Source organism: Bubalus bubalis, chromosome 6 (assembly GCF_019923935.1).
Source record: "Bubalus bubalis isolate 160015118507 breed Murrah chromosome 6, NDDB_SH_1, whole genome shotgun sequence".
Classification (NCBI taxonomy): Eukaryota; Metazoa; Chordata; class Mammalia; order Artiodactyla; family Bovidae; genus Bubalus; species Bubalus bubalis.
The window spans coordinates 32,060,133-32,086,238 of record NC_059162.1 but is presented as its reverse complement, the minus strand read 5'-3'; the positions used below and the strand labels follow the sequence as shown (position 1 = coordinate 32,086,238).

The 26,106-nt window shown below is 41.7% G+C and overlaps 1 pseudogene; it reads right to left on the bottom strand.

The window, feature by feature from the left end:
* Positions 1-4,588: 4,588 nt before the first annotated feature.
* LOC102398861 lies at positions 4,589-13,415 on the bottom strand (annotated as a pseudogene).
* Positions 13,416-26,106: the final 12,691 nt, after the last annotated feature.

Genomic DNA, 26,106 nt, shown 5'->3' with positions numbered 1-26,106 from the left:
ACACATCTACTAAGCCCTTGAAATGCTGAGCTGAGAAGGACCTCGTTATTTCCATGGCAGGAGAAGAGCTGCACAGGGCATTGTACCGGAATCCATCTGCAGGGCCTGCATCCAGCTCCACACTTGTCACATTCCCCAGGGCCTTGGGCAGCCCACTTGGGCAGGTGTTGTCAGACCTCTCACATGCTGTGGCCAAGGTCAGAGAACTCATTACACATCAAATCTTCTCAAGATAAAAATCCCTTTGCCATATCTTTGACCATGACAGGGAAAGGGAAGGAGGCCTTGTCAAAATGTTCCACCAGAACTGTGGGGAGTTCTTTTTGTGGTTCCTGTGACTTTGGGGTAGTAAAAAGGAGAGTCAGAGTGGAACTAAGATAGAGGGATGTGAGTGCTCCCTGTTTTGGGTTGGCTGTAAATTCTAGGTTTGGGGTCCTTCACTGCTGTTTCGGGTTCTCAGTCATGGTCTCTCCTGGCTAGGAAAGTGGCCAGGGTCCTGCAGCAGAAGCTCTACCAGGAGTGAAGCATATGCAGCTATCTGGAGCTGTGTCTCCCACAGGAGTAGAAACCCAGGGAATCCCGACTGAAGCTGTGGAGCAGATGGGGCTCTGCCAGTAGGACTCTCTACCTAAAACAAAGATCTGATCATGTCTCTCTCTTCCTCTAAACCCACGGTGGTTCCCATTGATTGGATAATAAACTCCAAACTTTATCAAGGCTCATCTGATCCAATCCACCTGGCAGCCTCGTTCCCTGCCATCATTTCCAGGTACTGGGTGCTGCAGTCAGTTCAGATTCCTTGCTGGTCTACAATGGCACAAACTCTTCTGAGCCTCTGGACTGTTCTTTGCTTTTTTTTTTTTTTTTTTGCTGCATGAGATGCCTTTAACTTTTCCTACCTGATCAATTCCTACTAACAAATACATTCAAACTATTGGCTAGGGTCCCATATGGCCACTGTCTGCATGAATTCAGTTTTAAAAGCACATTACAGCTGCCAATGATAATTAAAGAGGATTCCAATCTTATATCACTTGAAGACTGATAAAAATTAGAATTTGTAAGCATAAGCAACGTTTCTCAAAATCTCCATCATACATCCCCCTTCAGAGATGTTGCTCTGCAACATTTTCCCCAACAGATTCCAGATCTCTATCTTCTCCACCTTCCACAATTACCACTATTTTCACTTCCACATTCTCTGTCAGCTCTTTCAACTAAATATTTTCCTCTATCTTCCTACTTCTCTAGACAAGTTCTCTCTCTCCTTTCACTCCTCTAATTCTCTATAGCAGAAAATATGATAATTGGTCAGTCAAGATCTTATTTAGCATGGTGGAGCCAAAGGGGTGCTAGTGAAATATGAAGGAATAGTCTCATATTAGTAAATCGAGTCCATGTCCCACAGTGATAGTCAAGGCAGAACAGAGCTTAATCTGTGGAGCAGTTTCTGTTGGGTGTTATTTTCTAGAATCCAGAAGCAAATAGAATTCTCTAGCTCTGGCTTTACCAGTACTATCCTATGTTGTCCCAGCAGGTTTGTGCTTGCCGATGAATTTCAGGTGACTCATGATAGCTTGCATCTGGTTGTATCTAGGTATTGAGAAATTCCCAGAAATTACATCTCTAACTCAAGATCTTTGCTCTATGTAGTTGATCCCAGAGGCCAGAGCATGAATAAAGGAGAAACTGAGGCAGGGACAGTGGCTGACAGGCCAGGGGATGAGGATGGAAGTGAACTGGGGCTAACGTGCAGCTCCCTTCCCTTTGACACAAAGACTCTACTTCTTTCATCAGAGAAATGCAACAGAAAAGAAATAAGGTAGACACAACTCAGTTCAATAAAATCAATGCATTATGTGTTATGTAGCCTGCCAGATTCCTCTGTCCATAACACTCTCCAGGCGAGAATACTGCAGTTCCTATCCCTTCTCCAGGGGATCTTCCCAACCCAGGAATCAAACCAGGGTCTTCTGCATTGCAGGCAGATTCTTTACCAGCTGAGCTACCAGGGAAGCCCCTAGAAAAATACATACCTACATCCACCATCAACAACTTACATATATCTGGACTGATAATACTTTACATCTTCCTTTCCAGATATGTCCTAATTACATTGGTTGAAGTAGTTTTGAGGTCCCAGAGCAATAACTGTCTTTAATTTCCTGGAGGCAGCATTTCTGTGTGAGAAGAACCGCTTCAGATGATCACTGATAATGAGGTAATGCAAATTCAGCTAGTGAGCTTACTTCAAACAGAAAAGGTGCCCCAAAAGTAAAATGTCCTATCAAGGGGAGTGGCCGAGATGGCAGAGTAGGAAGACCCTCAGCTCACCTCATCCTATGGACACATCAAAATTACAGTTATTTATAGAGTAACTATTGATGAGAATGACCTGAAAACTAGTTGAAAAGATTTCCCACATTTAGCAATATAAAGAAGGAATCACAATGAGATGGGTAGGAAAAACAGAGATGTGGTATAGTCTAGACTCACACACCCAGGTAAGTGGCCCACAAACAGGAAGATAATCACAGATGCAGAAATTCTTCCCCAAAAGTGAGGGATTCAAGCTCCACATTGAGCTCCCTAGCCTGGGGATCCTGTAACTAGGATGACAAGAATGTCTGACTTTAAAGGTGAGTGGGACTTGCCTACAGGAGAACCAAAGGGCTGTAGGAAGCAGAGACTGCACTCCTAAAAGACACATGCAAATCTCACCCACTCTGAGACCCAGTGCAGAGGCAATAATTTGAAGGGATTCCGGTCTGACCCACTTGCTGATCTTGGAGACCTCTTGTAGAGGCAGGAGGGAACTGGGACGTTCCCTGTGGACACAGACACTGGCAGTAGCCATCAGGGGAATTCCTTCCAGCATGAGAACTCTAGTACTGGAAAGTGACCCTTTGGAATCCTTACTCAAGTCTACTAGAGCTGGCAGCCTACCTGCCCATCAGCCAGTCACATCAAATCACTATATTGTGCACCAGGAACTAACGCAGTGTTGTAGGTCCATTATACTTCAAAAACAAATGAACAGACAAAAAAAAACTCATCAGGAAAAGAGGCCAGATTTGTGGTTACCAGAGACAAAGTGTGGAGGGATGGGGGAATTGGATGAAGGTGGTGAAAAGATATACTTTTAGTTGTAAGTAAGTACTAGGGATGTAATGTACAACATGATAAATATGATTAACACTGCTTTATGTTCTATAGTTGTGTTGCAAAGAGTTGGACATGACTGAGTGACTAAACAACTATATATGAAAGTTGTTAAGGAAATAAATCCTAAGAGTTCTCATCACAAGGAAAAATATTTTTTTTCTTTTTCTTTTGTGTCTATATGAGATGACTGGATGTTCACTAAACTTATTGTGGTAATCATTTCGTGATGTATGTGAGTCAAATCATTATGAAAGTGTTAGTTGCTAGGTTGTATCCACCTCTTCGCAACCCTGTGGACTGTAGCTCGCCAGACTCCTTCTGTCCATGAAATTCTCCAAGCAAGAATACTGGCGTGGGGTGCCATTCCCTTCTTGAGGGGATCTTCCTGACCCAGGGATTGAACCTGGGTCTCTTGCATTGTAGGCAGATTCTTTACCATCTGAGCCACCAGGGAAGCCCTTAATCATAGATGATGCTGTATGTCAATTATATCTCAATAAAACTGGAAGAAAAAATAAAAGTAAATAAAAAACTTAAAAATTTTTAAATACAAAATTAAAAATTTTTTTTAAAAAGAAAACAAGCAATATGCTCCACTTGACTGAAAATTACTAGAGGGCCAGAGCCAAGCCTCACCTATATTTACATGCCCCGGTAACTTGCACACAACCAGTTTCATTACATAGCAATATGATAAATATGTCTGGATCTGATTTTAACACTAACCACGTAATTGTCATTCAATGCCTCAGTTCTTTCCACTGTAAAATAAGATTGGGGTGTTAAACTCAAATGCTTTCAGGCCCAGGCAGGTAACGTGAATCTGTTAGGCAGCCTGAGAGTGCATGTAGGGTATAATGGCAAAAAAGTCAGAGAGTATTCAGATTCATTAAAACTGTACTGCTCTTCTCAATAACAAACACACACAAAAACTGTTTTCTGATCAGATTTGGCCATCAGAGCACCTGTTTAAAAAGCTATCTTAGGTTTCTGTTTACTTAAAAATTCTTGAGTCATCAATTGCTCTGGTTCACTTTCTTTTTTAAGAATGGAGAGAAAATAGTGATGGAGAAGAGAGTGCTAGGTGTGGTGAAAACCTCTAACCAGGGACCCTCATGCAGAAACCACCGTGTCCTTGACACCCATGCTACATGCAGTCAGATACCATGCCTCCTGTTCTCGTCCATCAATTAACAGATCCCCCAACAGCTGTTGCTAACTTTCAAATTAGAATTAAATACTAAGTTGTTTATTGGAAGGAACCTCAAAGACGTTTGAAGATTTTTGAGTTTATTAGTTTCATGAAGAAAGGTTCTTGTGAGCTGAAGGAATCAGGGTTGTTTGAAACATTGCCCTCACCCCAGAGGCATCAGGGCAACCGCAGAGTCCTCAGGGAGAGTGGAGATGGCTGCCTCGCACTCCTCTAGGTGGAGAGGGCAAAGCCCACCTAGCTGTGGGCCATGTCAAAGACAGTAAAACTCCTTGAAGAAGACATCAACCAGAATCCACAGGGGCTCCCTGCTGGAGGAGGACAGGTAAGTGGCCTCAATCCCCAACGCGCAGTAGTCATCGTTCTGAAGAGACAGTGGACAGGCCATCACCAGGGGCATTGCAGAGGCCTTGCCCCATGGAAATGTCCCCCACTCTATGTCCCACAACACCTGGGGGTCCCTGACTTCTTGTTCACCCTCAATCCTGCCCCTGGGAATCGCCCATAGGTGCCCAGATGCGAGCTGGGACACAGAACAGCCTCTGGACCCATCTGGGCACACATGCAGGAACCCTGGGGCGAATATGTACATTGAAGACATAGGTGGAGGGCGGCAGTGGGAGCTGGGGCCTGCCGATGGTGAAGGTGATGGTAGGCAGGCTCTGCACAGAGTCGCAGCTTACCACAAACTGAGAGAGAAGAGACAACGCTGCAGAACGCCTGGGGCTGTGGGCCCAGAAAAGGGCCCAAGGCCCCCTTTTCCTGTGGGACTCTCTTCCCCATCGTCCAGCAGAGACTGTTGCAGAAACTGGAAGACCAGGCCTGACTCCCATGGGCAACACTGACCAACCCTCTGGCTTCTTGACTCCTCCCTTAAACACATCTCAGCTCTTAGATTTTGGGAGTACAGATAGTCATAAGGAGTTAGGCTTTTCCAGGACCAAATTCTAACCTCAAATCATAGAGAAAAGGCATGGGCACACATTTGTACAAGTACAGTCACACCCTCTCATGTCCATGTGTGTATGCACCAGTCCATGTATTCATCTCTCTCTCTCTCTCTCTCTCTCTCTCTCTCACACACACACACACACACAGATATTTGCATGCAAGGAAAAGCAAACAAGATATGGGTACCAAGGGGAGCAGACAGAAGGGGACAGAATGCTATTTAGAGTAAAGCCCAAAGGTACATTCTTAGTGAAGGAAGAAAACCAAGTGGAATGGAGAAGTACATTGTGCCCTGACTCTATTTCATGCAAATGACAGCAGCCAGACTGAGCTGAAATGTGCCCCTAGAACCTACAGTGGACAAGCAGCACCTCCTGACAACCACTCAGTGCAACCTCACAGTCTGGATGGAGTTAGTATTACTCCCTCCCCTTTCCTTTTTTTGCATTGGAGTTTCAAGCTTTGTTTCCACCGGATCTGTCCTGCCAGGGGTTTGGGTCCCCTGCAATGCTTCCTCCTTCCTCTCATGAACTCATGCTGTTGGGCTCCTGTCCTGAGGCTACCTGGATGTGCAGAGAAACCTTTGGCTTCTAGTTATTCACATCACCATCCTCATTATCCTGGGCTCCCATTGCCTGCAGGAAGGAGGTCATGAACTGCTGGGGAACAGCCAGCAGGAAAGTCCCTGTATCCACAATGGCCTGGCAGCCTTCGGAACAACAACCAGTGGCCTGGTCACAACTGCAAACCTGACAGAGACACCAGTACAAAGAAAAAGTCAGGTGCCTCTTCTGCAAACATGAGCCTTGTCCTCCTCTTATCACCCACCAGTTCAGGAGCTCTAACATTCTGCATCTTCCAGGAAGCAGGGCCACTCTATGACACATCTGCCCACGTGATGCTACTGGGCCTTTGTAATTACTGGAATAATAACCTCAGTCTTGGACTGGTGACCTCTCCAGTCCTTGGAAAGCAAAAACTGTGCATGTCTTCTTTAATCTACTTGTGCCAGGTTTTTCCAGTGCTTACGTAGCGATTAGGACGTACAACCTGTGATACGAGCACAGGTAAATACTCTTGGATTCAAAGAGAGATCACCATAGACTGGACCTCCAGGAGAGGGATTCAAAGAGACATCACCATAGACTGGGCCTCCAGGAGACGGATTCAAAGAGAGATCACCATAGACTGGGCTTCTAGAAGAGGGATTCAAAGAGAGATCACCATAGACTGGGCCTCCAGGAGAGGTTTTGGAGGAGATAGGAATTAATCCAGGCTCTGAAGTTTGCCTAAAGTTCAAATAAGCACAGAGGAGAAGAGGGGTACACCAGGTGATACAAGCAAAAGAAGCCAGAAAGTTATGACAAGGTGCAAGGACTTGATGACATCTATGCTTCAGATCAGGAAGTAGTGGGAAGGCTGTATTGATAGGTAAGGCCTAGGTTTTGTATGGTCTTGAGTACAAGGCCAAGGCATTTTGTCTTTAAACTTGCATGTGATGGAAAATACTTGGCGGCTTTAAGTGTAGAAGTAACAGACTCATGATCATGAATTGGAGATCTGATAAGCTTGTGCTCAAATTTTAAAATTCTTGAAATGTGTGACTTTGGTTAACTTACTAACCTCCCAGCCTTGATTTCTTTTTATCTATAGAATGCAATATGATGCTGACATCCTTATAGTGTATATTCTTATATGCAATGGTATAGTAAAATATTTAGCATATCTGGAATGTGGAAAACACCAGTGACCGCATTCAATTCAGTTTGGTTCAGCCTCTCAGTCATGTCTGACTCTTTGCAACCCTGTTGACCACAGCACACCAGGCTTCCCTGTCCAACTCCCAGAGCTTATTCAAACTCATGTCCATCGAGTCGGTGATTCCATACAACCACCTCATCTTCTGTTGTCCCCTTCTCCTCCCGCCTTCAATCTTTCCCAGCATCAGAGTCTTTTCCAAAAAGTCAGTTCTTCACATCAGGTGGCCAAAGTATTGGAGTTTCAGCTTCAACATCAGTCCTTCCAATGTATATTCAGGACTGATTTCCTTTAGGATGGACTGGTTGGATCTCCTTGCAGTCCAAGAAACTCTCAAGAGTCTTCTCCAATGCCACAGTTCAAAAGCCAAATGGTCAATACCAAAATCAGACTGATTATATTCTTTGAAGCCAAAAATGGAGAAGCTCTATACAGTCAGCAAAACAAGGCTGGGAGCTGACTGTGGCTCAGATCATGAACTCCTTATTGCAAAATTCAGACTTAAATTGAAGAAAGTAGGGAAAACCACTAAACCATTCAGGTACGACCAAATCAAATCCCTTACATTATACAGTAGAAGTGACAAACTGATTCAAGGAATTAGATCTGATTGACAGAGTGCCTGAAGAACTATGGACGGAGATTCGTGACATTGTACAAGAGGCGGTGATCAAGACCATCCCCAAGAAAAAGTGACAGCATTACTGTTACTGATGATGGAAGTGGGTAGAGATTATGCTGATGGTATAATGAAGTTTTAAGAACAAAGCTGTGAATTCACAGGGCCTAGGAATGACCAATCTGCTGGCATGGCAAAGCTCAGTGGCCAGTTCTAAAGGTTCAGTCAAGAGCTAGACGCCAGCATCTACTGGGCTCCAGGACGACTTCAGCCGGGGGTTTGGTGATTCTTTAAGAAATTCATGTCTTGAGAGGAACCGGCAATACTGTCATGCTGGGGGACTATGGGAGTGCCCATAATCCCAGAAACTGTCCACTATACTTACTCCTGGATGACAATCTGCCAGTACAGCTCCCAAGTGACAGGGGTTCTGACGATCTCACCAGAATAGAGCTGAGTGTCCTCGTCTCCTAGGATAAGCTCTCCACCATACTGATAAGTCAGCTGTCTGGGGAGAAAGGCCAAGTGCATGAGTCCTGCAGCACAGATGGGTCAAGCATTTCCTCTCTCTCTCCTCCCCCCTTTCCTCTCTCCTTCAGACACAGAGGAACTGCAGAACAAGGGTGTGCTATCCTCTCAGCTGCTCCTCAGACACCACCTTGCTCAAGGTACAATCAAGAGAATTCTCAGAGAAACACCCAAAATGTCAGAGACTTGGAAACACAGACTGCATCATAACAGAGAGGACAGGAACCTGAAAACAGACTATAAGCATATCCCAGAGAGGCCTTCCCCGGACAGGGAGAGGATAAGAAGAAACCCCACTGAGAGTGCCTGGGATGGGGCCTGACAGAGACCCCAAGCGGGCCATGATGGAGATGCTCCTATCAGGGTCAATTTGATAACTAGATAATCTGAAGAGTTTCTAGGTCTCCTGTGTTTACTATCTTGGCCTGCCAGTCATCACAGTAAGCCATTTGGATCAGATACCCTGAGGACCATGTGTTTAGGAATAAAGGGTCAGGGAATAAAGTTTGCCATGAAGTTTGAGTCCAGATGAAAGGTACTTGATTTCTGATCAAGATTTTTGAGCTGGAGTCTTGGTTTCATGCCTACCAAAGACTGAACTTGTTTAACATTCACAACATGTTTAAGCCTCCATTTCCTCATTGGCAAAATGGGGCTAATAGGATTTTTCAGATGTCATTTGAAGTTATTGCTACAAGAATATTTTATAAAGCCAGTTCAGTTCAGTCGCTCAGTTGTGTCCTACTCTTGTGCATCAAGTCGGTGATGCCATCCAGCCATCTCATCCTCTGTCGTCCCCTTCTCCTCCTGCCCCAATCCCTCCCAGCATCAGGGTCTTTTCCAATGAGTCAACTCTTCGCATGAGGTGGCCAAAGTATTGGAGTTTCAGCTTCAGCATCAGTCTTTCCAATGAACACCTAGGACTGAGCTCCTTTAGGATGGACTGCTAGTGGAGGTGATGGAATTCCAGTTGAGCTATTTCAAATCCTGAAAGATGATGCTGTGAAAGTGCTGCACTCAATATAAAGCTGGAGGTGTTATTATCGTTATCACTTCACTTCTGTTCTCTTTATAGTAAATGCTCATGGAGCTTATTCAATCACTCTACAGCTGTGCATATCTAACACAGCAATCTCTGGATTTACTGAACAAATGTTGAAGGAGCATTGCCCATTTTTAAGAAGAGAGTCATCATATGGCTAGTATGGCCATTGTTAAAAATTCTTCCAGTGCATTTAAAATAAAATTCCCCCCAAAATGTAATTACAAATTTTCAGAAATATATGTGGGGTTGTATATAGCACATTATACCCATTGTATCAGGAAACTTTTTTGACCTGGGCTCTGTCTGATGTTGAGTTGTCCAAAGCCCCCACAGAGCCTCATTTGATGGGTCCTTCCCTGGACAAGGGTTCTTACCAAGAGAAGTAGAAGCTGAAGAAGGGTTGGGTCAGCTTGTCCTGCTGCAGCATGTTCTGCATGGCTGCTGGGGTGCCCCAGACCGCCAAGCTGGGGTAGGCCATTTCCATAATCCCATCAAAGTTTGAATAGTAGAAAGAGTCGCTGGGCTCATTCTCACTCAGGCCAAATTCATGGTTATCAATGACAATGTTCTGAACCTGGAGTGAGCAGACAGAGAGCTTCAGAGTTCAGGTGGGTAAATTCTTCCAGACTTAGGTACCCAGGGTCTGGGATGTAGAACCCCTCCCAGGAGAGGAAGTTGGCTTTTTTCATGCTGAGCTCAAACATGAGGGGAAGGGTGAAAGGGGAAAGGGCAACAGTATCACTCAACCATGTGTATCCCAGAAAAAAATAGCTAGGTCTTGGGGAAGCAGAGGCAATCATTTTCTGGGGTTATAGTTTCCACATCCATTTACAGTGAAAGAATAGTTTTTTTCTATTCTTCTATTTATTTTTCTATTTATAAAACCATAAAACTGGTTTTATGCTCAACAGTCCATGTGCAAGAACAACAGAGAACTTTGAGAATTAGACATGAGGAAATAAGAAAATAGTGAAAGAACAAGTCATCAAATATCCAAATTGAAATGGTGTGGAGGAGATAGAGGATTTATTCTAGGTGGTTCCAGGGGGCAGAGTTAAGACTAGGAAACAAAGTCACAAGACACTGCAACCTTAGCATCCCATAAAGAGCTTTCTGCAGTCAGGACTGCTGTGGAAGCCTGTCTTGGGAGGAAGATTGAATTACATGGCCTTTGACATCCTTTCCAACTCTTAGCTTCCATGGAGGTTGTACTAAATTGGTAATTATGGATTTTTCTGGAAGCTTGAGGCTCTAGAAACTAGGAGGCAAACCACAGAGCCTCCACAGCTATGAGACTATCACTCACAGTCACAGTGTCATATCCCAGGACCATACTCAGGCTTCCACTCCCATAGGACAGCATAAAGGTTTGTCCACTGAGACTGAAGGTGGAGGACTTGCTGGGGTTGAACCTATTGTGAGTGGCTATAGGAAGATGAAATACTAGTGTCAATCATTAATTCCCAAAATACTTGGAGACAACTTACCCTTGACAACCTAGGATCATCAGACCACAGATGTGATAGGGCCTCAGCCTCAGCAATTTTGTGCTGTAGACACACTATGTTGGCCACAGCAAAGCCTGTCCCCATGGATAACATACATTGCCAAAATTCTCTCCAACCCACCATCCCTGAGGGATGGATCTCTTCAAAAATGCCAGGCATTCCAGCCCATGGGAGAGAGCTGAGGGAAAAAACAAAGTAGAAAGGAATGGAAGCCTCAGTCTGTGTCTGCTGTCTCTTCCCAGAACTGTCAGCACTTCTGAAACGTAGACCAAAGGCAAGACGTCCAGATGTTCCCAACTTTAGCAGAAAGAGATAATGTTTATGCAGCAAGAACTCTGGACTTAGCAGTATAAGCCTGTGCTCAATTTGGACGCTGCCCCTCCCACTCAGGGGTGGTAGTGATGGTGGTGTGCTCACAGCAGGCCTCGGTCTGGCAGTAGGTGGACAGCAGCCACAGGTTGGAGGAGCCTGTGTCAAAGAGGACCAGGAAATTTGGGGTGGTGCCCCAATGCTGATCGCCCCAAAGTAGAAAGACTGCAAAGAAAGGTATGTCGCCCTCATTAAGCAGCCAAGCCTTGTCCAAAGGATGGGGAAGAAGTTGGCCCACTTGAAGTCACATTTTGCCCAAATGATTCCCTTGGGGAATAAGAGGCTTCTGCCTCCAATTCTCCTTTCCACCTGGAGTCAAATGTTCTCAGTATTCCACTTTTTTATCCCTAATTGCAAACCTTTGACCAGCTAAGACCTGGTCTGGAAAGACAATATCCTCTTCCAAAAGTGTTTTCTGGTTTGTAATATCAGACTACCCAAAGAAGGAGAAGAATCACTTTTTTCTCTTTTCCCAGTGTCTATCCACTGTCCAGCTTTACAGACACACGCCTACATTCACACATGCACACATACATACTAGTCTCCCCTTCTCTTCCAGTGTGAGATACTTCCACCACCATTCTCCTCCTTCCTGGTCACATACTTGCAAAGGGAGCTAGAGAGTCTTGAGTGAAAGGTAGCATGGAGAGAAAAGAAGAGATAGTTTTAGTTCTAGGTGAATTGGGGTCCATTGTATCATTTACCTGCCTCTAGCTCCTCTATCTGTAAAATGTGGGATTTGAAATAGGAGATCCATTAAAGTACCTTCCAGCTCTGAGACTCTATGTACGTTAAGATGCCTATGCCGATATTGTAGCCTCAAGAACATTCAAACAATTGCTCTAGGTTCCTGTGAATCTTTTCAGAAAAGGGAGATTGTATACAGTGTGTGGAGCCACTGGATATTTTGGCTGGTGGACTTGCCTGTGTTTTCCTTCTTTCCCTGCAGCTCATTGTTAGGATGTTCTTTCAGTCTCTCAATTGACTCGAACACTCCCACTATGAATCACTTTACTACAAAGACAAGGCTGTAGAGAGATGAGCCAGTAATAAGAGAAAAGGAGGGAGGAAAAGAGGAATAAAGAAGAGAGGAAAGAAAGAAAGAAAGAAAGGGAGCTACTATGCTATTAGCAGTCCTGCGTGCGAGCTCAGTTGCTTCTGACTCTTTGAGACCCAATGGACTGTAGCCCATCAGCTCCTCTGTCCATGGGATTTTCCAAGCAAGAATATGGGAGTGGGTTGCCATTTCATTTTCTAGGGGATCTTCCTGACCCAGGGATCAAATCTGTGTCTCCTGCAGTTCCCGCACTGGCAGGCAGATTCTTTACCACTGAGCCACCTGAGAAGCCCATACTATTAGCACCAACTTGTAACTTTCAGATACTTTCCACAGGAATGTGAAACTTAGGTTCAATAACTAGAACAAAATCAAAGCTAACGAGAGGCACAAATAAGTATTTAACAATGGTTATTAGCTGAGGGTCATGAACACCACATCCCACTTCACTTACATCCAGGTAGTTGGTGGAGGGCTTGTAAGCAAGTAAGGGCTTGTAATACCAAAATGATACTTAGCAACCGGACCAACATTTGGGAGGTTCTTTAGGAATTTCTCCAGTATACCCTACTCCTCCTTTGCCTCTCAGATAGACTTGCCTTTCCTCAGGATGATTCTGCAGAACATAGGGTAAACCAAACGAATGAGCTTCACACATCCCATCACAGCAGTCCCTTCAAGGACCTAACCTAGGTCCTCCAAACTTCTTCAGTACTCTACCCAAAAAGCCTCTTTTAGAAAGTGCTCCCAGAGCAATTTCTGACCACCACAGTCACTCAAGCATTTCCAGCATGGAAATACACTGCACCATATATTTTGTTTTGTACTTATAAATTGTTTCCAGAGAAGAAATGTCTGTTTCTCCCCAGTCCCTCCTGTAAGCTGAGGCAGGGATCATGCGTCCTTTCTTCTTAAGCAACAAAACACCCAACACACAATCTCTCTCTCTCTCTCTCTTTCTCACACACACACACACACATACCATTCATTTAAGTCTTGACCCACAGCAGTGGCCCAACACTGGTTCATGATATCAAGGAACAATCTGACTGCCTTTCCAAGAGACTTATGAAAGAAGTCCTTTGTTCTTCCCTAGATTGTCATGCTCATTCACACAAATTCATGATGAAACGAAATCCCAGTACACACCTTACCACGCCCTCTGAGAACTGTAGACAAACCAAGACCAAGACCAGGATCTTCATGGTGCTGATTTCCACTGTCTACCAGCACACAGAACACAGTGGCGGACCCAAGGGTTGGGATGCACAGAAAGAGGTTGGGTCTCTCTCTTATGCCCTGATTTACCTTGTACTTTTCATTTCTGGGCACATGGGCTTTCCTATCTTTGTACCAGCCTGTGCCCCTGCACATTCATGGATCCTGTTTGTTTTTCCCTCTGGCAAGTATCAAGGACTTTAATATCCACTTTGTAGTCAACTTAAAAAGCAATTAATGGCTTTGCTGAGGGAATCCAAAACCAATACAATATTGTAAAATTAAAAAATAAAATTTAAAAATAAACTTAAAAAAAATAAATAAATAAAATGCATGGTGAACAAAGGATCCTGGTACTCTTGTCCACTGGGAAATGGCTGCTGGCAACTTCAGTTGGAACAATGGAACAGTTTGCTCTTTGGCTCTAAGTGACGTGCTTTTTTGAGATTTACAGCCTACTCTCTACTTTTTCTGCTCCTTTTCCTTCCTCTTCCCTTGATCAGTCTCATCTATAGCCTTCCATATAAGATTCTAATAGTCCATGACACAATATGCTCTTTATTTTTTTAGTTCATGAATTTACTGAATGCCTACTCTTGTCACTTCTCACTGAGCTCTGGGAGTACAAAGATAATTAAGAAACGGTCGTTGTATGTAAACATCCACATTCCTGCTGGAATGACTGACACACATTCAAATCATGAAGCTATGTGGCTTGAATGTTATCACTCCAGGCATTCAAATGGATGTTGAATGAATGAGAATGAAAATAACAGTATTCATAAAACAAGCAGAGAAGAAGTGATAGATCCTGGTAGGATTAAAAGGCTTCACAGAAGAGGTAACATTTGAGTAACAATCTTACAGGAAGCTAGACGAAGAAGTAAGGGAAGTGGAAATGCCATTGGAGGCAGAAGAAAAGCTTGAGCAATAGCAAAGAAGAGTGAAGTTGTGCGAGGAGTTCAAAGAACATTAGGATGAATGAATGTAGCCAAGAAGAGCAATTCCTAATATGGTTCCTCACCAGCCAAGACACATCTAAAGGACCTGCGCTGGATCTGCACAATTCTCATCATGCTAATTGTAGCTCAGAAAATTATTTTCTACTCAAGAAACCATTTTTGAAATGAAAAGGACTATAAAGGTAAAATAGGAATAGTCTCCAGTCTATAATTATATTAAAGTAGTACCTTCAGTATTTTAACTATTATCCTATCAAATTATTTATGGTATGCCTCTGATTACACCACACCAGAGGACCATGAGTGGAACTACTAGACTACAGTACTTGGTACCAATATAAGCATGATTGTAAGGCATGTTGATGAATATTTACTTAAAGCATTCTGTTATTGCCTCAGCTGTTAATAAATGACTATCTGGAGGACAGCTAAAATATTTATTTTCAGAATTCTAAGGGTATTTTTTCTACATATTCTACATATTTTTACATACAATTGGATCAACTATGTTAATTTTCTTTATAGACCAGCATGATTGTATAACCTATAGCCTTTGTAAAGTATTTTTATAATTCATATCTTTTTCATATATTAAGTGTAGTTAAAAAGTATTTAATTGATTGCTCTCCTTAACTCTTTACTTTTAAAATTTTTTAAATATTTTTAAATTGTTTATACAATTTTTAAAGGTTACTTTCCACTTACAGTTATTGTAAAATACTGGCTGTATTTCCCCCATTATATAAATACATCCTCAAGCCAATAGTTTGTATCTCCACTCTCCTACCCCTAAATTGCCCCTCACCCCCAACTGGTAACCACTGGTTTGTTCTCTAAAACTGTGAATCTGCTTCACTTTTGTTATATTATTATATTTTATTCTTTTAGATTCCACATATGAGTGATATCTTACTTACCTCCACACCCATCTATAGTGCTATAGATGGCAACATTTTATTCTTTTTTATGGCTGAGTAGTATTCCACTGTGTGGGTTTCTGTGTGTGTTGTGTGTATACATACATATATATAGCACATCTTCTTTATCCATTAATCTGTTGATGGACACTTAGATTGTTTTCATATCTAGGCAATTGTAAATGCTGCTATGAACATTGGGATACATGTTTATAATTCTTTTCAAATTAGTGGGGTTTTTTCCAGATAAATACGCAGGAGTGGAATTGATAGGTCATATGGTAGTTCTATTTTAGTTTTTTGAGAAATCTCCATTCTGTTTTCCAGAGTGGCTATGCAAATTTACATTCTCCTCAACAGTGTATAACGGGTCCCTTTTCTCCATATCTTCTTGCCTACATTTGTTATTTGGGTTCTTTTTGATGGTAGCCATTCTGAGAGATGTGAGGTAATATCTCATTGAGGTCTTGATTTGCATTTCCCTGATGATTAGCAATGTCGAGCATCTTTTCCTGTGCCTGTTGGCTATCTGCATTTACTCTTTGAAAAAATGTCTATTTAGTGCTTCTGTCCATTTTTTAAATCTTTTTTTTTTATGCTGAGTTGTATGAGCTGTTTAAATAGTTTGGATATTAATCCCTTATCTGTCCATCATTTGCAATGATGGACATTTTCTCCCATTCAGTAGGTTGTCTTTCCGTTTTGTCAATGGTTTACTTTGTTGTGCAAAAGCTTTTAAGTGTAACTAGTTCCCACTTGCTTATCTTTGTTTTTTATTTCCTTTATTTAGGAGACAGATCCAGAAACTATTTCTATGATTTGTGTCAAACAGTGTTCTATGTTTTCTTCTAGTATCCAGTATAGTATAGTATCCAGTCTTACATTTAAGTCTTCAATCCATTTTTAGTTTATTTTTATATATGGTATTAGAAAAGTTCTAATTTCATTCTTTTACATGAAGCTATCCAGTTTTCCCCAGCACCATATATTAAAGAAATTGTCTTTTCTCCACTGCATAGTCTTGCCTCCTTTGTCATAGGTTAACTGACCGTAGGTGCATGGGTTTATTTCTGGGCTCTGTCCTGTTCCATAGATCTATGTGTCTAATTTTGTGCCAGAACCATCCTGTTTTGATTACTGTAGCTTTGTAGATAGTCTGAAGTCAGGGAGTCCGATTCCTCCAGCTCTGTTCTTTTTTCTCAAGATCACTTTGACTATTTGGGGTCTTTTGTGTTTCCATACAAATTTTTAAATTATTTGTTCTAGTTTTGAGAAAAACACCATTGGTATTTTCATAGTGAATGCATTGAATCCTTAGATAGCCTTGTTGCAGGAAGGCGGACCCCCTTCCAGGGCCCAAAACTGGGCTCTTGTCTAACACTTGGAAATGAATTGTCCGAGGAGACACGTGTGCTAACAAAGCAAGAGATTTTATTGGGAAAGGGCACCCGGGTGGAGAGCAGTAGGGTAAGGGAACCCAGGAGAACTGCTCCGCCACGTGGCTCACAGTCTCGGGTTTTACAGTGATGGAATTAGTTTCCGGGTGGTCTTTGGCCAATCATTCTAATTCAGAGTCTTTCCTGGTGGCACACGCATTGCTCAGCCAAGATGGATGCTAGCGGGAGGGATTTTGGGAAGTGGACAGACACGCAGTGTCTCCTTTTGACCTTTCCCAAACTCTTCCGGTTGGTGGTGGCTTATTAGTTTCCTATTCCTTATCAGGATCACCTGTCATAAAACAACTCATGCAAATGGTTACTATGGTGCCTGGCCAGGGTGGGCGGTTTCAATCAGTGTGCTTCCCCTAACAGCCTTGGGTGTTATGGTCATTTTAACAATACTGATTCTTCCAATCCAAGAACATGGTATATCTTTCTATCTGTGTAATCTTCAATTTCTTCATCAGCATCTTCTATTTTTCAGAGTACATGTCTTTAGTCTCCTTAGGTAGATTTATTCCTAGGTGTTTTATACTTTTTATTGAAATGGTAAATAAGATTTCTTGCTTAATTTTTCTTTCTGATCTTTCATTGTTAATGTATAGAAATGCGACAAATTTTGGGGTGTTAATTTTGTATCTGCAACTTAACCAAGTTCATTGATGAGCTCTAGCAGTTTTCTGGTAGCATCTTTAGGATTCTCTATGTGCAGTATCAGGCCATCTGCAAACAGTGACAGTTTTACTTCTGCTTTTCCACTTTGGATTACTTTTCTTCTTCTTCTCTGACTGCTGTGCCTAGAGGGCTTCCAAAAGTATGTTGGATAAAACTGGCGAGAGAGGGCATTCTTATCTTGTTCCTGATCTTAGAGGAAATGCTTTCAGTTTTCACTATTGAATATGATATTAGCTATGGGTTTTTCATAGATGGCCTTTATTACATTGAGGTCATCCCTCTATGCCTACTCTCTGGAAAGTCTTTATCAAAAAATGTATGTTGAATTTTGTCAAAAGCTTTTTCTATATCTTTTGAGATGATCATATGATTTTTTTATTCTTCAATTTGTTAATATGATGTATCACATTGATTGGTTTGCAGATAATGAAAAATCCTTATATCCTTGGGATAACTCCTTCTTGATCATGGTATCTGATCCTTTTAAAGTATTACTGGATTTGGTTTACTAGTACTTTGTTGAGAATTTTTGTGTTTGTGTTCATCAGTGATATTGACCTGTAATTTTCTTTTTTTATGGTATCTTTGTCTGGCTTTGGTATCAGTGTAACACTAGCCTCATAGAATGAGTTTGGAAGCATTCTTTGCTCTCAGTTTTTTGAAATAGTTTGAACAGGATAGGTATTAACTCTTCTCTAAATATTTGGCAGAGTCACCTATGAAGCCAACTGCTCCTGGGCTTTTTTTGCTGGGTGTTTTTTTTCTTATGGATTCAATTTCATTAATGTTAATTGATTTATTCATAGTTTCTGTTTATTTCCAGTTCAGTCTTGGGAGATTGCACTTTTCTAAAAATGTGTCCATTTCTTCCGGGTTGTCCATTTTATTGGCATATAATTGTTCATGGTCGTCTTTTATGAGCCTTTGCATTTCTGTGGTGTTGCTTGTAACATCTCTTTTTTCATTTCTGTTTCTATTGGTTTGGGGCTTCTCCATTCTTTTCTTGATGAGCCAAGCTAAAGGTTTACCCATTTTCTTTATCTTTTCAAAGAATCAGTTTTTAGTTTCATCTATCTTTTCTATTGTTATTTTAAATTATAGTTGATTTCTAGTCCAAAGTTATTTACTTTTTTAAAAGTATGTGAAAATTTAATGAATTGACTCAGTTCAGTTCAGTCACTCAGTCGTGTCCAACTCTTTGTGACACCATGGACCACAGCACATCAGGCTTCCCTGTCCATCACCAACTCCCAGAGCCTACTCAAACTCATGTCCAGCACATCGGTGATGCCATCCAACCATCTCATCCTCTGTCATCCCCTTCTCCCACCTTCAGTCTTTCCCAGCATCATGGTCTTTTCCAATGAGTTGGTTCTTCACATCAGGGGTCCAAAATACTGGAGTTTGAGCTTCAACATCAGTCCTTCCAATGAATATTCAGGACTGATTTCCTTTAGGATTGACTGGTTGGATCTCCTTGCAGTCCACGGGACTCTCAAGAGTCTTCTCCAACACCACAGTTCAAAAGCATAAATTCTTTGGCGCTCATCTTTCTTTATAGTCCAACTCTCACATTCATACATGACTGCTACAAAAACCATAGCTTTGACTAGATGGGCCTTTGTTGGCAAAGTAATGTCTCTGCTTTTTAATATGCTGTCTAGGTTGGTCATAGCTTTTCTTCCAAGGAGCAAGCGTCTTTTAATTTCATGGCTGTAGTCACCATCTGCAGTGATTTTGGAGCCCAAAAAAATAAAGTCTCTCACTGTTTCTGTTGTTTCCCCATCTATTTGCCATGAAGTGATGGGACTAGATGCCATGATCTTAGTTTTCTAAATGTTGAGCTTTAAGCCAACTTTTTCACTCTCCTCTTTCACTTTCATCAAGAAGCTCTTTAGTTCTTCTTCTCTTTCTGCTGTAAGGGTGGTGTCATCTGCATATCTGAGGTTATTGATATTTTTCCCAGAAATCTTGATTCCAGCTTGTGCTTCATCCAGCCTGGAATTTTGCATGATGTACTCTGCATAGAAGTTAAATAAGCAGGGTGACAATATACAGTCTTGACATACTCCTTTCCTGATTTGGAACCAGTCTGTTGTTCCATGTCCAGTTCTAACTGTTGCTTCTTGACCTGAATTGACCAAACAATAATATATTAAGTATATTATAACTGGAAAATGTAAATATATGCATTGTTCACCATGTATTTTTGCTACAAACATTTTTTTGTCTTCACATACCTTGGTTCTGAGTTTGAAATATAATTTTTTTTTAAATGCCTTTATGCCACATGAAGCAGTACTGACTTTATTCTGCACATGGAAAGAGGACATTAAAGTTTTATTAATCTAGAGTATAATACATGTAATACCTTGTATATGTCACTTATGCATACTTTTTTATTTTTATTTTTTAAATGTATTTTTATTTATTTTCTTCTTAATTTATCTATTTGGCTGTGTCAGGTCTTAGTTGTAACATGCAGGATTTTTGTTGCAGTGAGCAGGCTTCTCTCTAGTTGTGGCATGTGGGTTCAGTAGTTGTAGCATATGGGTTTAGTTGCTCTGAAGCTTGTGGGATCTTAGTTCCCCAAATAAGGATGAAACCCTCGTCCCCTGCATTAAGGGCAGATTCTTAAACACCAGACCACCAAGGAAGTCCCTATAAAGTCCTTACAGTTTTTTTAGATTGTAGCCTTTTGGAAGGATTTAGTGAAAGAAGCCAGTTACTAAAATGATTCTCTAGTGAAGTTGCAGTTGGCAGAGGGAAGTTGCTGGAACCTTGTCATGCTTCTACCCTAAAGCTTTTCACCAATGCACAAACCCAAAGAAGTTTCCAATTTCACTTGTATGCTTTAATGTTTCTTTATAGAAATAAATTCTTAAAGGAAAACTCAACAGCTATAGAAGTTATGCTTATAGTAATAACTCTCACTGAACATTAACTTTATACCAAGCACATATTTTCTCTAACCATTGTAACAAATTTATGAGGTTAATTTAGCTTCCCCATGATCATATAGTCAATAAAAGGCAAAGCTAGGATTTCAACCAACAAAGGTCCGTTTAGTCAAAGCTACGGTTTTTCCAGTAGTCATGTATGGATGTGAGAGTTGGACTATAAAGAAAGATGAGCACCAAAGAATTGATGCTTTTGAACTGTGGTGCTGGAGAACTCTTGAGAGTCCCTTGGACTGCAAGGAGATCCAATCAGTCAATCCTAAAGGAAATCAGTCCTGAATATTCATTGGAAGGACTGATGCTGAAGCTGAAACTCCAACACTTCGGCCACCTGATGCAAAGAACCGACTCATTGGAAAAGACCCAGATGCTGGAAAAGATTGAAGGCGGGAGGAGAAGGGGACGACAAAGGACGAAATGATTGGATGACATCACCGACGTGCTGGACATGAGTTTGAGTAGGCTCTGGGAGTTGGTGATGGACAGAGAAGCCTGGCGTGCTGCAGTCCATGGGGTCGCAAAGAGTCAGACATAACTGAGCGACTGAACTGAACTGAGGATTTCAAGTCTGGTTTGTCTGAACTCAACTTCTGTCTAACCATGACTTCCTTTCATAGGGCCTCTGTGTGCAGTCTCTGCTTCAGTGTGCATGTAAGCATCAACCTGAATGATAATAACAAAGATATTTATATTTGATTTAACAGTCTAATTCTTTTCTCATACTCTCCTAGTTTTCTTCTTGCCTCCATTTAAAAAAAATAAATGCAATCATGGACTGCAAGGAGATCCAACCAGTCCATTCTGAAGGAGATCAGTCCTGGGTGTTCTTTGGAAGGAATGATGCTAAAGCTGAAACTCCAGTACTTTGACCACCTCATACGAAGAGTTGACTCATTGGAAAAGACCCTGATGCTGGGAGGGATTGGGGGCAGGAGGAGAAGGGGACGACAGAGGATGAGATGGCTGGATGACATCACCGACTCAATGGACGTGAATTTGAGTGAACTCCGGGAGTTGGTGATGGACAGGGAGGCCTGGTGTGCTGCGATTCATGGGGTCGCAGAGTCGGACACGACTGAGCGACTGAACTGAACTGAACTGATGCTGCTGCCACCTAGTGGCAATATTTCTAATTAAGAAAAATTTTTAGAAATCTTGAAAGGAAGCTTTTATGTGACTTCAAAATTCAAATAGAAAGTGAGCAAAGTACATAGCATCCACAGGTCACTTTCCTAGGTAGATACAACTGGTACCTGGTTATTAGTCATGCCCCTGTTAGCCTGCACCCTGCCCCCTTCCTACCCACGTTAGACAGACAAACTATCTGCTTGCCAGCAGTTCCTAAGACTTCTCCCAGGACACAGCTCTGTCTCTGGCTTCTTGTCAACCCACACACTCCAGGCTCTATTCAGTTCAGTCAGTTCGGTCGCTCAGTCATGTCCGACTCTTTGCGACCCCATGAATCGCAGCACGCCAGGCCTCCCTGTCCAGGCTCTATTACTGCACTTCAAAAATCTTTGCTGAATGATATTAGTACCTAAGCTGTCTGCTTTCTCACACAAGTAAAACAATGTCTGCAAAGCACAGTGTGATCTCTTGAGTTCTCTCAGATAATCATTTGAATGATTGACTTGTCTCTCTCACTGGCATTAAAGTCTTGTAGGGACTTGATTCCTGACATACCACCTACTGCCCATAGCACAGTGGCTTCCACTCAGAAAAATCACTCAGAATTTTCCACCAAAGAGGGGAACATTACACAGGCTTCTGTTCCCTGTTAGGCAAAAGTTGCACATCACCTTCTCTTCATGGCAATGGGTCTGCTAGGAGACAAGCACTAACATTGCTCCTTGACAACTGCAGATCTTTCAGACTTAAGTAAATTTGTATGATGAGCCATATCCCTGTGGGAACTGATCACAGTGTCTAAAAAGACATGGGCATGGCCAGTTGTTCTTATCACAATAAGTATGAAGAGTTTGAAGAGTCAGGTGGGGCATATTCAGCAGGTGCTATAATTCTTATGAAGCATCATTCAAAAACTGAAAAATTCCTCCATTTCTTAGCTCAGGTTTATCCAGTCTGAGTGACAGCACCCATCTGGAAAAGTGCAAAGAAGACAAGGAATTAGAGGGAGGTGTTGGGTTCTAGGGCTCCCTGACCTTTAGGGAATCATTAGGGGAAAGCTTGCAATTAGGCATTGGAGGCTTTGATGTACTGCTTATCTAAGTATTTGTTACCACTAAGTCCTTTGATTATTATATGTTGCCATTTTTGAGGGATTGCAAACAGATGTGTGAGGAAGATGCAAGGGTGAAGCTTTTATTTTGCCAGCAATGAACTGACTATACAATCGTGAAATCATGAAATTTAGCCCATTCAGAGTGGACATTTCAAGACTGACTCTAGAACTTCATGTACAACATAACTCTTCAGTTGTTAATTCATAATCATGTATAGTTAGTAGGGTACAATTATAAGTATTTAAGTTAATGAAGTACTTACAAACCACGGATACTGGGCAGGGGGAAGTAAGGTCTGGAAAGGCTATAACTTTAGAACTCAGTTATTCTGCCCTCTTTTGATGTGTTGTATCATCCTACATGCAGAGATCAATACAATCCCTTCTCCAAAGTCACAATCTCCACTCTCCAGAGATTAGTTTTCTTTCTAAAGACATTAATGAAAAAATTAGAAGTAGGTTGAAGCTATACTGCAGTGAAGAATTAAGGGTGAGCATCAAAGACAATCAACAGAAAATAGCCCCTTATTCCCACAAAGGAGGTCCCCAATTGATGGTGCTTAAGACTAGGGACATGAGTATGTCACCTGCAGACATTTCCAATAAACTCCCAGCTAATTTTTAGAGTAAAATTTCCCCAACTTGAAGACCTGCTCTAAATTCAGGAGCCAAATTACTGAATTTGAATTGCTGCTTGCTGCATCCCAAAGAAAGCTCTTCTCATGGTCCATGTTGTGCTAGGCACTGAGCCAGATCCAGGGAAGGCATGGGGCAGCACTGTACTCTGGAGGACAGCATGCTCCATCGACTCTAGAGACAGGGCTACTTCCCTGGTAGTCCAGTGGCTAAGATTTCCTGCTCCTGATGCAGGGGGCCCAGGTTCAATCCTTGGTCAGAGAACTGGATCCCACACCCCACAATTAAGTTCACACGCCACAACTAAAGATTCTGCCTGCCATAACTGAGACCCGACACGGGCAAATAAATATTTTTTTTAAATAAAAGACTTAAGAGATGGGGGTCTAAGTTCAGCTCCAACATTCTAAGTATTCCTTCTCACTGTTAACTTAGCCTCTATCCTCAAGAAATGTCAAAAAATAAATCCATACCTCCATCTGTTAAGTCAGAGAGTGCAAAATACCAGGTGCTTTGCACACGGTAGTTCAACAAGCCTGCACGATAATACCATGAGTTATATTAGATTTTGTCAGCTCCGGCAGCCTTTCTTAGGAATTCACACTTCTTGTACTTCCATTTCCTTCTAGAGAGGCATACTGTGTGTTTCCTCCCCCACTTCTGGTTTCAGTGTGGGCACATTACTTAGACCTAGTTTTGGAGCCTCATTCCCCAGAAACAGTGTCTGATATCAGGATTGGCACCTGACCCTCATGAGGCCACCAGAGTGTTTCTTGAGATTGACATGGAGTTATCATATGAAAGAAGTATTCTTTACACTGGGAAGATATTGTTTTGAGAATTGCATCAGCAATTGACTTGATCAGATGAAGAAGACTATTTGCAAAATTAAAGCAAATAAAAGCAAGCAGAGATTGAGTGTGTGTGAGTGTGTGTGTGTGTTTGTGTGTGTGTAAAAGAGAGAGAGATCCAACTCTACTGACCACCCCAAGGCAGGTACAGTGGAGTAAAACAGAAAATGAACATTATTTCCTCAGGCTCTGACTTCTCAGTCTGACAATTATTAGCATCTTACTTTAAATTTTGATTCTTTCATAAATTTCTATCCCTGCCATGCAATTCCCCAAGGACCGTGTACCACCCCAAAACCCTTTGAGGTGGATGTAGTAATGGAAAGGACTTTGGAGACATTTTCCAGGAAGATAATATGTGGTTTCTAAACATAAAAGAAGGGTTTGCACAGATATGTGAATGGCCAAAAGGGCAAATGTATGGCAAAGAGCTGTTTACCCCCAATACCTGGCCTTACTATTATGTATTTCATAAGTATAAAAATCCTAATTGTTACCTCAGATAAAACCAGTATTTCTCAGGTTTCATGTCAGAGTGAGTTCACTTTCAGAATAAATTCACAATAGAACATGTAACTTTAAGACTGAACTCTCCTCTGCCCTTTTACCTGTAACCAGTACAGGTAAACCTTGACTGTCCACTGGTCTATGTTGTGAGACAGATGATGAAGCTGGAAGTCCCAACCAATTCATAGCTAAAAGATAAGTACCAGGAAGCTTATAAATTAGAATTCTTTTAAACACATAGATAAGTATAACTTCCAGGCACATTTTCTTTGAATAAGGTACATGTAGAAAAGGGGACAGAAAAAAATCACAAAGATTCATCAGAAATATTTGTTGTCCATATAGGAGCTAGTGGGAAAATCTTCACCTCTATCTCTTTTCTACTGTAAGAATCTCCAATTAAATATATAATCCCTAATCTTTAAGGAGATGAGGGTAGGGTTTATACAACAAGTAGGAGAAAAACTCTGACAATTCAGTGTCCAGAATGGAATGTAATCCATCTCTATTCCATCAGACCTTACTGCAAACATGGAACCCTTTCATCCAACTGCCCTATCAAAGCACATGCATGCATGCGCGCACACACATACACACAAACACAAACATCTAATTTTGTATGTTTTAGCTTTTCTTAAACAAAGTAATATTGAATTTGTTATTGCAGTAATATCCTCCAATTATTTATGCCTCCATGTATCCACTTGGATAATTTCCTACCATTCTACCTCTGGGCTTGGGCATTTGACTTGCTTTGGCCAATGCAACAATAGTAAATACGTTTCATGAAAAGATTTAAAAATCAATTGCCTGTTGGAGCTTTCTCTGTTGCTTTCTAGTAACAATGAGACCACAATCTTATAAACTAGCCAGATGAAGAACGGGAGGTCTCGTAAAAAGAGACCTCAGTCAGCACAGCTGAGGCCATGATAAACCAGCCTAGCCCACCCCAACCCACTAGCTAACTGTAGATGCCTGAGCCATTCCAACCAGGACCAGCTAAGACCAGTTCAGAACATACAAACCACCTAGCTCTTCAATTTTTTAAAAAATGAATTCTTAAAAAAAAAAAAAAAAAAAAAACCTAAACACAGCCTAAATTACTAACCTCTAGAATTATGAGCTAAATAAATATAATAGCTGCTTTGTAAGATACTAAGTTTTGCAGTTGGTTTGTTTCACAGCTTAACTGATTTGTGATATATGCTGTGGCAACATGGTCCTAGGGCCATGTGTCCACACATGTGTGGACATATTTTCATGAGACCTTTAAAGTCTAGGAGGTGCACTGGTGCACTTCCAAAATAAAAGATAACACCGATGACAGATCTGACACTCACTAGCATCATTGTTTCCCAGAAGGGGAGGGCAAGAAATTGATCCTGTGTCTATACTGACTTATGAGGGTCAATCATTTCCAGAAAAATACTCCATAGGTGGACAACAGTATGGAGTACAGGAACTGGGGTTTGGGGAGGAGACCCAGGAG